Raw genomic sequence first — 13,955 nt, forward strand, 5'->3', positions numbered from 1 at the left:
AGTGATGGACGTGATAATGGTGATGATTATGGTGTTTATTGTGTTGGTGGTGATGGTGGTTCATGATGGTTATGGTCGTGGTCGTAGTGATGATGAGGATAATGATGTTGATGATGTTGGTGATGATATTGATGATGATAGAGTGGTGGTGATGATAGTGATTAAAATGGAGTAATGGCAATGATGCTGATGATCATGATGGTGGTAATGATGATGGTGATGATGGAGGTAGTGATGACTGGTGATTACAATGATGGTGGTGTTGATGGGGATGATGGTGGTGATGATAATAGTGATGATGGGGTGATGATGGTGAATCGCAGGGATGATGGGGCGTGGTAACGCGAGCGCGCACTGCAGGTGAAGGAGCGGCCACATGGACTCTGGGGCTGCGCTGATTCCCCACTCAGATTTCATTAAAATCCCTCAAACTTCTACACCGGCGATTTGTACTTCACAGGTGACATCGCTCACCTACACTAACCTGAACCTAACCTTCCCCCCTCACCCTCCCCTTCCATGCTCACCTCACCCTTCATTCAATTTTCACCTCACCCTCCCATCACCCCACACTCCCCGAACCCTCACCTTGCCTCACCATCGCCTCTACCCCCTCCTTCCCATCTTTTCCTCTCCTCAACCCCTCCTGACCCTTCACCCTCCACGCTTACCTGTCCCCTTCCCTCACCTTCCCCTCTAATCTCCCCTCACCCTCACTTCACCCTCTCCTCACCATACCCCCTTTCATCAGTTTCTTGGGTTTTCGCCTCAGTTTCTTGGGGTTCTAATATTCCTCATCCTCAGGATGCACGACTCAGATCCACAATCTTCAATGGTTCATTACAATACCCCACCCACATCCCAGGGTAGAGAGGCTGCAAGAATATCTGCCGGACCTCGTGGATCACCTCCATGGAGTCGGCGCGATAAAACTCCAGGAACCCCCCCTCCCAGTGCAGGTGAAGCCCGATTCTGCGAGGGGAGGGGGCCCCCCTCACCGACAGTCCAGTCTCCACTCCACCATGAACCACTGAGAATCTGTCGTCACGTTTCTCTAAACACCAGGATGCATCGTTCCGTCCCAGCTGCAATGCAGCACCACCCCCTTTCCGTGGGATCGTCCCGTACGCGACTCCAACCCGACACCACCGCGCGTCCCCAACGTCCACCTCCCAGTAGTGGTGACCCGACGAGAAGCTCTCACAGCACAGGGCTTGTGACCAGCCATCAAACCGGTGTGGGTGATCGAGGCGACCCTGGGAAACACCGGTCCACTTCATCGTCCTGAGTTCCGAGGAGATCTGGAGTTGGTTATGAGCTGAGTTTGTGTCCAGAGTCGGTGAGCATCCGTCTGTGACAACAGCGATCACAACATAACTACAGGACACCATCATTACCATTACCATCTATATTCACCACATCAACATCATCAACCATCATCTTCACCATCAACCATCACAGCACAAAAAACACCAAAATCACCACCAACATCATCAATATGATGAACATCACCAACATCACTATCGCCATCAGCAACATCACAAACATAATCATCACCACTATCACTACCATTACTTCAACCATCACTAGTTCCCATCACCACCATCTAAAATACCCTTTGGTTCTTGCGGTAAAATCACGTAGGTAGAACATTTAAATAAAACAAAAAATAATATATCATGACGTTTCGATAGCAACACAAGTGGAAAAAAATAGCCAGCAGTGGAACTGCTGAACCAGCGAGAGAGCTGTTACAGCAAGAGGTTATATATGTGGCGATGGGCAAGCAAGCGGGGTCTGAGCTGGAAAGGAATTCCATCCCCGGACACAAGCACGTCAGTTGTGTTAATGGGGGAGATTATAGAGAGAGAGATTAGGGAGAGAGATTAGCATGAAATGTGCTTCCGTCGCCGCATAAGAGTATCATCCCCGCATGCGCGCACATCAGCAGTGTTAATGGGAGATTAGCACTATGTTGATGGTAGTGATTAGGCAGGGAGATTAGGGAAATTAGTAAGTTAATGTCATTTCTATGTGTAAAACAAGCTGCTGTGCTGCCAACTGCGCTGTGAGGCAAGCGCTTGCTTGCACATCGCCACATATATAACATTGGTATAAGAGCTCTCTCGCTGGTTCAGCAGTTCCACTGCTGGATATTTTTTTCTGCCTGCGGACGATCGCTTGTGTTGCTATCGAAACGTCGTGATATATTTGTATTTTTTTATTTTTCTGCCTACGTGACTTTACCAAAAGAACCAAAGAGTATGGATTCCTGCAGTCACGAAAGCTTCAAATCACCATCTAACATCTTCATCACTATCACCAACAACACGACCAGCATCATAATCATCACAACGACCATCGAAACCCTCAATACCACCATCACTACCATTATCACCATCAGCAAAACCATCACAACCATCACCACCTATATTATCACCAATGTCACCATTATGACCATCACCACGACCATCACTGCCATCACCACGACCAACACCATCACCAATGCTATCACCATTCACATCACTCACATTATCAGTAATATCAGCTTTATTACCACCATTCTCATCACAACCACTATCACCATCATTATGACCATTACCAACATCAGGAACTCATTTGAGGTTGAAACTGCCTAGCAGAGGCGGAGGAATGGATCAGATATCACCTGCCACTGATGTTAGCAATGGCAGGTAATCAAGCCCAGTAAACTTGGTTCGTAGTGCAGTGTGCTAACCACTATGCCATAGCTAACCCCACCTACAGATGCATAGAGACATTCACAGGCACACACCGCATCTCAATATCGCAATTACCCATGACTGGTAATGCTTATTATTTACCAAAAAACACCACACTGAGTATCATGGCTCTGATCAGTCGGGGCCTAGATTAGGATATAAACAAAGACTAAAATCCCCTGTGTAGCCTTAACACACTGTCAGGGCAAGTCAGCACCTTTAAAAGCTGGCACGGCCAACAAGGGGGTGGGTGACCAGCACTACGCCTGGCCACCTTTGTCTCCCTAGTGGTGATGTTTTCACAAAACACCAGGTACTCATTTGAGGTTGAGTCGACCTCGTGCACACACACGGAGATAATTTATTGTCAAGACCACCCAATCACCCATGATTCACACTGAATAACTCACACAGGAGTTTGACTGCATTTGTCTCCAGGACTTGAAGTGAGGCAATGTCCTGTTGGCTGCGAGCTGAGGGTGGAGCTGAAGTAACCCTCCCTGCCCTGTGAAAGCAGAGCAGACACGGCCACTGCTTCACATTGAGCATCGTCACTCACAGGATCATCAAAGCTCCATTACATAGATACTCATCACAGCTTCATCACACGTGGAATCATCACAGCTCCATCACATCTAGACTCATCATAGAAAGCATAATAACTCATCACAACTTCTTACAACATCACCACACAGCATTACTATCACCACACTTAGAATCATCACACACAGCACCATCACACAGCATCACCACGCAGTATCAGACAAAGCATCACTACACACAGCATCATCACACAGCATCATCACGCAGCATCACTACACACAGCATCATCACGCAGCATCACTACACACAGCATCATCACGCAGCATCCCCACACACAGCCAGTGTCTCACTGCCCACGCCCCACACTCAGTTCTATGTTGTCGTGTGTCGAGTCATGAGTGAAAGTCGTCTTTTACCTGCGTGTCTCCTCTAGGTGCCCCTGTGGGAGAGAGAGAGAGATGCATTACTGTGACTCTACTTAGATTCCCTTGCATTCAATGGAGTTCCCACTGCAAAACTGTCGGTGGAATATAAACCCCAAAGTCTTGGATTATGACCCCATGATAACCAACACTGACTTACGGGCCAAATATTTCAGAGGGAGACTGGTTGATAGTCAACTATAAAGTATTTTTTCTAGGTAAAGCCCATAGAGGTATATGGCTCTTTTCAGAAGCGACCTGGCCACAAACGATAGCTCAACAAAGTGGTTCATCACGTGGAAATTTATAACAGCTCAATCCTCTAAACGCACGATTCCAAATTTGGAGGGAAAAACTGGAGGACCCGGATAAAAGCCATGCGACCATGGAGAGAGACATGTAAACTCCAAATATATCGTGATGTCCCCGACCTACGGTATACTAGGCGACGTAGTTACCATCTCGCCACCCCCATGAAGGCCAACACTGCATTGCAGGGCAAATATTTCAGAGTGAGACCGGTTGATATTGATCTGTGTTGAGTAATTTGAGACTTGAAATTTCTGGCGTTACCAATGCACATGGTGCAGGTCTTGTAGAAGTGATGTTCAAGACACAAGGATATTATTAATAAGTGTATGAGACCTCGTATTTATTTTAGCTTCCATAATATGAACAAAGGAGGCTCACAAAGTAAGAATCAGCGATGACATCGGCTCGTGAGCAGGCACTGGTAGATTGTTGCATTGCGGCATCATGAGATTTGGCAATGGCTTGGGGAGGCCTTCATCTATCAGTGGATAGATCATGGCTAATGATAATCATAAATACCGTGTAAATTGTTGTATGGTTGATTTAAAAAATGCAATTCCAATACCATTTATATTATATTCACAATGAAACAAACTTAATGGGAATCTGTTAAAGGACGCGAGAGAGAGAAAAATCATTCTCTCATCAAAACACTATGCCACAGAGCTCATGGCATCTCTGACCAACACCACCTGGCCAGTGAATTAAAACATGTAAATCGGGCCCTCAAGATGAACGGATACTCTGACCACACTATCCGCCAAGCTGTTTCTCCCACCATACAGAAACAGCCACTTGAAACTCCGATCAAAACTATCACGTTGCCATACATAGCAGGCGTGACCAAAAAGATCTCCGAAATTCTAAACAAATATAAGATCCAAGTCCGATTCAGTACAGTAAATAAAATCCGTGATCTAATGCCATCTGTAAAAGATGTCATTCCTGACTTGCAATACCCTGGAGTCTATAAACTGAGTTGCAGCTGTGGTGATTGTTACATTGGGGAAACGAAACGTCATGTCTCCGATCGTGTCCGCGAGCACAAGTCAGATCTGAAACACGGCAAAATTGAGTCTTCCGCCATTGCCGATAATTGCTACAACGCGGTGGGCTCTCATAATATTGTCTTTTCCGAAACCAAGGTGCTCTGCATACCTTCTGGCTACCATCAAAGATTTGTACACGAAGCCATCCAGATATACAAACACAGACATAACTTCAACCGTGATGATGGGTACAAACTGAGTAATCATTGGAAAGATGTTATTAACCATGTAAAAAAGATTTAACTACGCATATTTGTACCATCTTATTTGATAGGTACTATTCTACTTTACCGAGTGTTGACATCCCCAGCGTTTAACAGTACTGCTTTTTTGTATTTGGATTTTCAGCCAACACCGGCCGCAACCCCGAGTTGAGATGCACCAATTGTTCTCTTTTAGCCCCGCCCACCCCCCAACACGTTGCATTCCCTGGCTACCACATTCAGATAAGCCCCTTCCCCCCTCACCCTTAACATGTATTTAAGAGCTTGTCTCTTGGATTTTTCCTCACTTGATATAGTAAATTTAGCTGTGACGGTCCCACCTGATGACGGAGACTTGTGCTGCCTCCGAAACGTCGTGATTTATTATTTTATTTCTATTATTATTTCTATTTAATTTGTTACCTACGTGACTTTACTGATAAAACCTAAGAGTACGGGAGAGAGAATTGATTTAACTGTGAAAATATGAGCTGGCCTTCCAAATGACAGCAACTGGAGCTGCAATACGGATCCATGACTGGAGCTGTGTTCTCAAGCCCATGAGATGCGAGCTCTCATTCAGGAGCCTCCCTCTTCTGCTGCTGCCAATAGCTACACTGGAAACGAATTCCTCACCTGCAGGAACGCGAATGAGTCACTCTCCTGCGCTCGGGTCTGCAGGCGAGTGGCTACTGCCTGGAGCTCTCTGATCTCGCGCTGGTAGTGAGCGATCTTCTTCTTGATCTGATACAGCAGCTCGCGCCCTTTCTGCTCCACTTGCTCTAAAGCCGCCTTCTCCTCCGCATCCAACGCTGCTCTCGCGCGGGTGAATCTGACCGAGATTGAGGCCTTTTCATCTGTCATGGATCCCTGCAAAGAGAAACAAATGCCACCTCTGTTCATTAAATGTCTGGTCCTTTGTGAAATGGCATTCAGGTCGGTGTGACCCGAGTGCAACTCTAAGGTGTCCAGACAGTGATACGAGTCCGCAGCACTGAGGCCTCCTTCTTCATCTGATAACGCCACTGTGCATTTTCAGTACAACACGATTCGGGGGCTGTGAGGCATTGAAATAATAAAATACCATCAGGAGTACATTTATGGTCCGTGTCTTTCTCATTGCATAAGACTCTCAGGACGATGCTTTATTTACCTTCACATGAAACGAAGGGAAATCTGTAATTTGCCGTCAACAAGTAGAGCCTTAATGAAATGGGAAATTAGGCCAATTCTTCTTTAAATGAATGTTTTGAATGTGAGAAAAACACATATGTATGGATGAAGAAAGGGGATTATGAAACCTCTTGTAATACTAGCACCTGGTCAATTTAACGCATGATTGGTTTCACTAAAAGAGTGTACAACAGTCTGTGTGTGATCACCAACTCTGCCACCAGAGTATTGGATAAGAGGTACGTACCACCTCATCTGACCAATATAGTTAACAGTCGTTGAAGTGGTAAGTTGTATGGAGATATGGGAATGTGGAATTTCCACCACTGAATGAGTTTCTCAGTGGAGATGAGAACCACCTCTTTACTCGTCCTGATTATTGAGGTGCTTTGACTGTTGTATCTTTAGACCCACAATGTGTTCAGAGTGAATGAATGGAGTTGTTCTCCATCACAAATACTACTCAGAGTTGAGTCACGGGGTCACAGTCCGGCCCAGACGCGGTACCTGCACGTCCCTGAGAGCAGCCTCCATCCGCCTCACGGACTCCTCCGCTTCCCTCCTCTTCTCCTGCACCACCCGCAACTCCTCTTCCACTTGTTTCTGTGAGAGACGTCACCAGGGGAGACTCCACCCACTCTCTGAGCGTCCCCTCTCATCCCGCCCCACGCGAACCCTCCACAGTGATGGGGGCAGTAGCCCTGGTGCAGCGATGGAGGCTGGGGGAGCAAGGGCTGAAGGGAACTGATTTCACGAGGAGCTCAAACTTGCGCAGGGCTTCCTAAGTAGTGGGTCGGGCTACCTGTGCAGTGGGTGGAGCCACCTAGAGGGTGGGGCTACCTGAGTAGTGGGTGGAGCTGCCCGAGAAGTGGGTAGAGCTACCTGAGTAGTGGGTGGGGATACAGGTGTGGGTGGGGCTACCTGCGTAGTGGGTTGGGGTACCTACGTAGTGGTTGGGGTTACATATGTAGTGGGTGGGGCTACCTGCATCGTGCGTTGGGCTACCTGCTTAGTGGGTGAGGCTACCTGAGCAGTGTGCAGGGGTACCTGAGCAGTGCGCGTGGCTACTGGAGTAGAGGGTGGGACTACCCGAGTAATGAGCGGGGTTACCCAAGTCGTGGGCGGGGCTAACCGAGTAGTGGGTTGGGCTACCCGAGTAGTGGGTGGGGCTACCTGCATAGTGGTTGGGGCAACATGTAGTGGGTGGGGCTACCTGCGTAGTGGGTTTGGCTTCCTGCTTAGTGGGTGTGGCTGCCTGAGTAGTGGACGGTGCTGAGTAGTCCATGTTGTGAGAAGTGGTAACAGGTAAAGTACAGGATGGCCATAAATGGCGAAATATGGTGGGTGGTTCGACCACCTGGGCCACTTCGGTAACCAAGAAGGCCTGTCTGGACTCAACTGGAAACGCACTGGCTAACGGAGCTCTGGTTAGCCACTTAGGCTAAGGGAGTAAACCCTGATAAAATCTTGGGTGGATACCAAGTGGCCAACGGCCCACCTCGGTGGGGTAGATGAGCTCCGGTTAAGTTGGCCAACGGCATATGACGGAGAAGACACTGGATGTCTGGTGCTTCAGGACAAGCCTTCTAATCGTCTTGGTTTTCTGTCTCGTCATTGGACCCAGGCTTGGTTCCTGGTTAAGCCCCGTGTGGTAGCTGGTGTGCAGCAGATAGTGCACGTAAATTAATTCACGCACTGGCACCCTCCAGGGAAGATGTGCCATCGCACCACCACACTACACACCCAAAGCCCTTGGGCGATTGGCAAGTGGCAAGCGGGGCAGGCCTACGCAGCTAGAAGATCCTAGTCACAATCCAGCACCAAGGTGGCAGCTATTATAAGGTCGTCATGCACTCGGATTAGGCAGGAGTGCATTCTGGCAGCTGTTGCTGTGACTGAGAAGCCCACGAGGATCCACTCTGCTCACCCCAAATGGGGAGGAGGCTAGAAAATGTGCCCTAAACATAGCCTGCCGAGCAACATCCTGTCTCGCTTACCGCGACCAGAGGGAGCATCAATAATTGCGGTCGAAACAAAAATAAATATAACCTCAACATTAATTCCTGGAATGTCATCACACTCACAAAAAACCCAAACTCGCAAAGTCCAGAGTGCCGAACAGCTCTTGTGGCATGTGAGCTGAGACGATTTAATATCCATATTGCCGCCCTCAGCGAAATCCATCTGGCGGATGAAGGCCAACTGACCGAGCTAAGTGGAGGCTACATCTTTTGGAAGGGTAATCCAGTGCATGGACGCCTGCATGGTGTAGAGTTTGCAATCGACAACATGTTCATCAACAGCTTAAGTGAGCTCCCAATTGGTATCAATGAGCGTTTTATGACCCTACGCCTGAAATTCGCAATAGACCAACATGCAACCATCATCAGCACCTATGCACCAACACTGGACTCTAAAGAAGACACTAAGGAGACCTACTACAGCCAACTCAACCAAATAATTCAGAGTACACCAAAAACTGACAAGCTGATTCTCCTCGGCGACTTCAATGCTCGAGTTGGGAGAGACCATCAAATGTGGAACGGTGTAATTGGTAAAGAGGGAGTTGGAAAGCCCAACTCCAATGGTCACCTTCTTCTTACAACCTGTTCTGAGCACGACCTGACAATTTTCAACACCCTATTCAGGCAGAAGAATAGCCGTAAGACCTCCTGGTGCTACCCTCGATCACACCAATGGCATTTACTGGACTACGTGATTGTCAGGAAGCTTGACAGCACAGATGCCACTCGTGCCATGATCAATGCAGACGTTTCCTGGACTGACCACAGACTAATTCGAACAGTGATGACTCTCAAACTAAACCACAAACACATCAACCGACCAAAAACTATACAGAAGAAAAGACTCAATGTAACCAGACTAAAAGAGCCAGCAGTACAGGCCCGAGTGAAAAAACTTGCTCAAAGACTCAGCACCAACCAGGCTTCAGGATTTTTTCATGAGTACTGGACACAACTCAAGACGGCAGTTATAACCAGCTGTGAGCACACCATTGGCTACACAAGTAGGAAAAACTGACTAGTTTGATGGCAACGACCAGGAAATTACAGGCCTCATTGACAAGAAGCAGAAAGCATTCATCGTCTGGCAACACAAACAGTCTAGACAGAAAAAAAAATCATATAGGAGGCCAAATCGGAAGTACAAACTAAAATCCGGGAACTGAAGAACAACTGGTTCAGAAACAAAGCAGAAGAATTACAACATCTTTTAGATTCCCATAACCCACGATTTTTTTAAAGCAACCAGTCTTATATGGACCATCAAAACAGGGCCTTGCACCACTTCAGTCTAAGGATGGGACAGAAATCTTCAAAGACAAAAATGCAATACTCTCCCGCTGGCAGGAACACTTCAGCTGCAACGCTGTTGTAGATGCTTCTATATTAAGTGAGATCCACAACACTCTCCCACTGAGGATTTAGCTGGAGAACCAACGATGCTTGAAGTGGCTAATGCTGTCAAACAGATGAAAGAGAACAAAACTAGTGGGCTAGAACAGATTCCTGCTGAGATATACAAACATGGAAGACAATGCCTACTAGAACACCTGCACTCCCTCATGGCCAGGATCTGAATTGATGAAGACCTTCCCAACGAAGGGAAAGATTCCATCATCGTGACCATCTTCAAAAAAGGTGACAAGTCAGACTGTGACAACTACAGAGGAATCTCTCTTCTTACCACCACTGCAAAAATACTGGCAAGAATCCTACTAAACAGACTTCTACCACTTGCTGAAAAACTCCTTCCTGAATCGCAGAGTGGTTTTCGACCTGGTAGGGGAACCTCAGACTTGATCTTCTCAGCCTGTCAACTCCAAGAGAAGTGCCAGGAACAGAGACTACTATTGTACATCGCCTTCTTTGATTTGACTAAAGCTATTGATTCTGTTAATCGTGATGCACTATGGAGAATCCTTTTGAGATATGGCTGCCCAACAAAATGTGTTAACGTCCTCCATCTGTTGCATGATGGTATGAAGGCTGTCATCCTCTCTGATGGTGAAACCTCAGAGCCAATAGAAGTAAGGACCAGTGTGAAGCAAGGTTGCGTTATTGCACAAACTCTTTTCTCCATCTTCTTGGTGGGAATGCTTCATCTGACAGAGAACAGACTTCCCAGAGGCATAAATATCACATATAGGATAGACAGGAACATATTCAACATTAACCGTTTAATAGCCAAGTCGAAAACATCCGTTATTATATTCCAATATGCTGATGATGCCCAAGTCAGTGCCTGCTCAGAAGCTGACCTTCAGGTCATCATTGTCAACATATGTACAGATGCTTACAACAGGATGGGTCTAAAATTGAATACCAGAAAAACTAATATATTTTTCAACAAGCTCCGGGAGGACACCGACCACCCCCTACAATCATTACCAACAATGCAATATTAGAAAGCGTTCCCAGTTTCCCATACTTAGGCAGCCATCTCTCTAGCAATGTCTTAATTGATTATGAAATCCAACATCGGATTTCCCGAGCTAGTGCTGCCATTGGCAAACTTAAGAACAGGGTCTTTGAAGACCACAACATTACCGCCATGACCAAAGTGGCCGTGTATAATGTTGTAATAATTCCAACCCTCTTATATGTTGCAGAAACCTGGACCACTTATAGTAAACACATAAAATCCCTCGAAATGTTTGATCAACGCTGTCTCAGGAAAATAGTAAACATCACATAGGAAGAAAGACAAACTAATATCATTGTCCTGGAGCGATCAAACTCATCTAGCATAAAGGCCATCATGATGAAGTATCAACTCAGATGGGCCGGTCACCTTGTGAGGATGAATGACTTGAGGCTTCCTAAGCAAATCTTTTATTCCCAGCTCAGTGATGGATCACGTGCCCCCGGAGGTCAAAGGGAGCGTTTCCGTGACAACCTTAAAATGCATCTCAAGCGATGCCACGTAGATCCAAGAAACTGGAAAATCTATGCTCTTGATAGACCATCATGGAGGGCCAAAATAAACAATCGAACTCAGCATTTTGAGGCCGAGCGAAGAGAGTTGATGGCCAGGAAAAGAGCACGCTGAAAAGCACACACACCAGAGACAGAGACGACAAGTGGGAGCTCCAGGATGGACCATCCATGCCCCCACTGTGCCAAGATCTGCAGGTCACGGATTGGCCGATTCAGCCATCTCCGGACCCATGGCCAGCCAGGTCCACCTCACAACACAGACAAGTGACACCTGGAGGGAAATCAAACTCGACTTCGAGGGATCCCAGAAGAAGAAGGTTTGGGCTACCTGAGCAATGGGCAGGGCTACCTGAGCAGTGGGCAGGGCTGCTGGAGCAGTGGGTGGGGCTACCCGAGTAATGAATGGGGTTTCCAAAGTGGATGGGGCTAAACGAGTAATGGGTGGGGCTACCAGAGCAGTGGGTTGGGCTACTTGAGTAGTGGTTGGGGCTACAAAAGCAGTGGGTGGGGCTACCTTAGTTGGTGGGGCTGAGTAGTGGGCGGTGTTGAGTAGTGGGTGGAGCTACTTGAGCAGTGGGTGGGGCTACCTGAACAGTGGGTGGGGCTACTAGAGTAGTGGGTGGGGCTACTGTAGTAGGCGGGGCAACCATAATAGTGGGCGGGGCTGAGTAGTGGATGAACAGAGCACCGGAGTGGTGAGATGTTATCTGCCTTGCCTGCTATACAGGAGGTCGTGGGTTCAAACCCGCGCCTGATGCCTGTATAAATGGAGTTTTCATGTCTCTCTCCATGGTCGCATGGATTTTTCTCTGGGTCCTTCGGTTTTTCCGTCCACATTTATAAAGGTGCGTTTAGAGTATTTGGCTGCTATACATTTAGACATGATAAGCCACTTCGTTGAGCTGTCATTTGTGGCCAGGTTGCCTCTGAAAAAGACCTACATAGGATATTGAGCTTCATTTGGTAAAATAAAAAATAGTTTTAGTTTAGTTTTACATGGTACAATGAGGCGCTGCCATGTCACTGTTGAGTGTCCGAGAAATTCGGTAGAGAGCATCGTGATGAAAATATAAATACGGTCACGAAATACTTGGTCTGTGAAAATCACGTGACATTTCTGGAACACCACGTCCAGTGACCCGGTAGCTGCTGTAGAGTGTGGCGCTAAACTGGCACGGACCGGCACGAGGCGACCAAGCGGTGAGCACTGCAGCTCACGCAGTCCCAGTCGTTTTACATTTCATTAAAATTTTAGGGAATGCTCCCCTCTACCACAAACCACTTTTTGTATACGAACTACAGTCTATGCACTCACGTCATTTTGAGAACACAGTGTACGCATTAAATATATTCGTTTTTATTAAATATACTAAGAGCACATTTATCAATTTGTCATATAACAGGATTGATAATAACACATGTTGTTGTATTATTTCTGCACTATAACAACCTCAGCATACTTTATATTAAATCAAGGTTGTTAAAATTTGAAAAAACAATGGGAAGCTGAGAGAGGAATATTACAATATTTTGTTGGATAGTATTGTTCCGTTAGTACTTGAAAATTATGACTTCACGCAGGAGAGGCTCCCGCTCACACAAACCGTCTCACCTCCCGTGTCTTGCGCTCATCCTCCAGCGTAGCCACATCGTGACCCTTGTGGTCTCCTGCGATGGTGCAGGTTGTGCAGACAAAGCTCTTGTCCTGTCGGCAGTAAAACTTGATCTTCTTTCTGTGCGTCTTGCACTTGCGTTCTTCAGGATTCGTGGCTGGATCCACCAGAACGTGGTCACTGAACTTCGGGTTCTCCTGATGAGGCTTTACATGAGTCACACAGTAGGAGGTTTCACACTTGAGGCAGGTCATCGAGGCAGCGGTCGTGCCATCGTTGCAGAAGTCACACAAGACCATGGTGGCCATTTTCTCTGCGGCACTGCGCTGCTCCACCAGGTTGGCGAGCGTGAAGTTCTTGCTCAGCTTGGGCCTCTGAGGGAAGGTCACTCGGCACTGCGGGCAGGAGAAGGACTTGGCCGAATCCCAGGCGTCTTCCACGCACTTGAGGCAGAACGAGTGGCCGCAGCTGAGCGTGCAGGGGCAGCGGAAGGCGTCCAGTCAGATGGGGCAGGTCAACTCCCCTGGAGCCTCGCTACCACTGGGAGCCGCACTCGCCATGCCCTGTGGCTCCACTCAGAGACGAGTACTGGCTGTAGCTCAGGCAGTCGCTGGCTGTAGCTCAGAAAGTCGCGGGCTGGAGCTCAGGCAGTCTCTGGCTGTAACTTTAGACAGTTGCTGACTGTAGCTCAGGCAGTCTCTGGCTGTAGCTCAGGCAGTCGCTGGCTGTACCTCAGGCAGCCACTGGCTGTAGCTTCAGATAGTATCTGGCTGGAGCTCAGGCAGTCTCTGGCTGTAGCTCAGGCAGTTTCTGGCTGTAGCTCAGACAGTCTCTGGCTGGGGCTCAGGCAGTCTCTGGCTGGGGCTCAGGCAGTCTCTGGCTGGGGCTCAGGCAGTCTCTGGCTGTAGCTCAGGCAGTCTCTGGCTGTAGCTCAGGCA

The 13,955-nt window shown here is 47.7% G+C and overlaps 1 pseudogene; it reads right to left on the reverse strand.

Moving 5' to 3' along the window:
• Positions 1–773: 773 nt before the first annotated feature.
• Positions 774–13,577, reverse strand: LOC133339141 (E3 ubiquitin/ISG15 ligase TRIM25-like; annotated as a pseudogene).
• Between the last annotated feature and the right edge of the window lie 378 nt (positions 13,578–13,955).

The sequence above is a fragment of the Lethenteron reissneri genome, unplaced genomic scaffold (genome assembly GCF_015708825.2).
Source record: "Lethenteron reissneri isolate LAM-NWPU_2019-01 unplaced genomic scaffold, ASM1570882v1 scaffold_1640, whole genome shotgun sequence".
NCBI classification, from domain to species: domain Eukaryota; kingdom Metazoa; phylum Chordata; class Hyperoartia; order Petromyzontiformes; family Petromyzontidae; genus Lethenteron; species Lethenteron reissneri.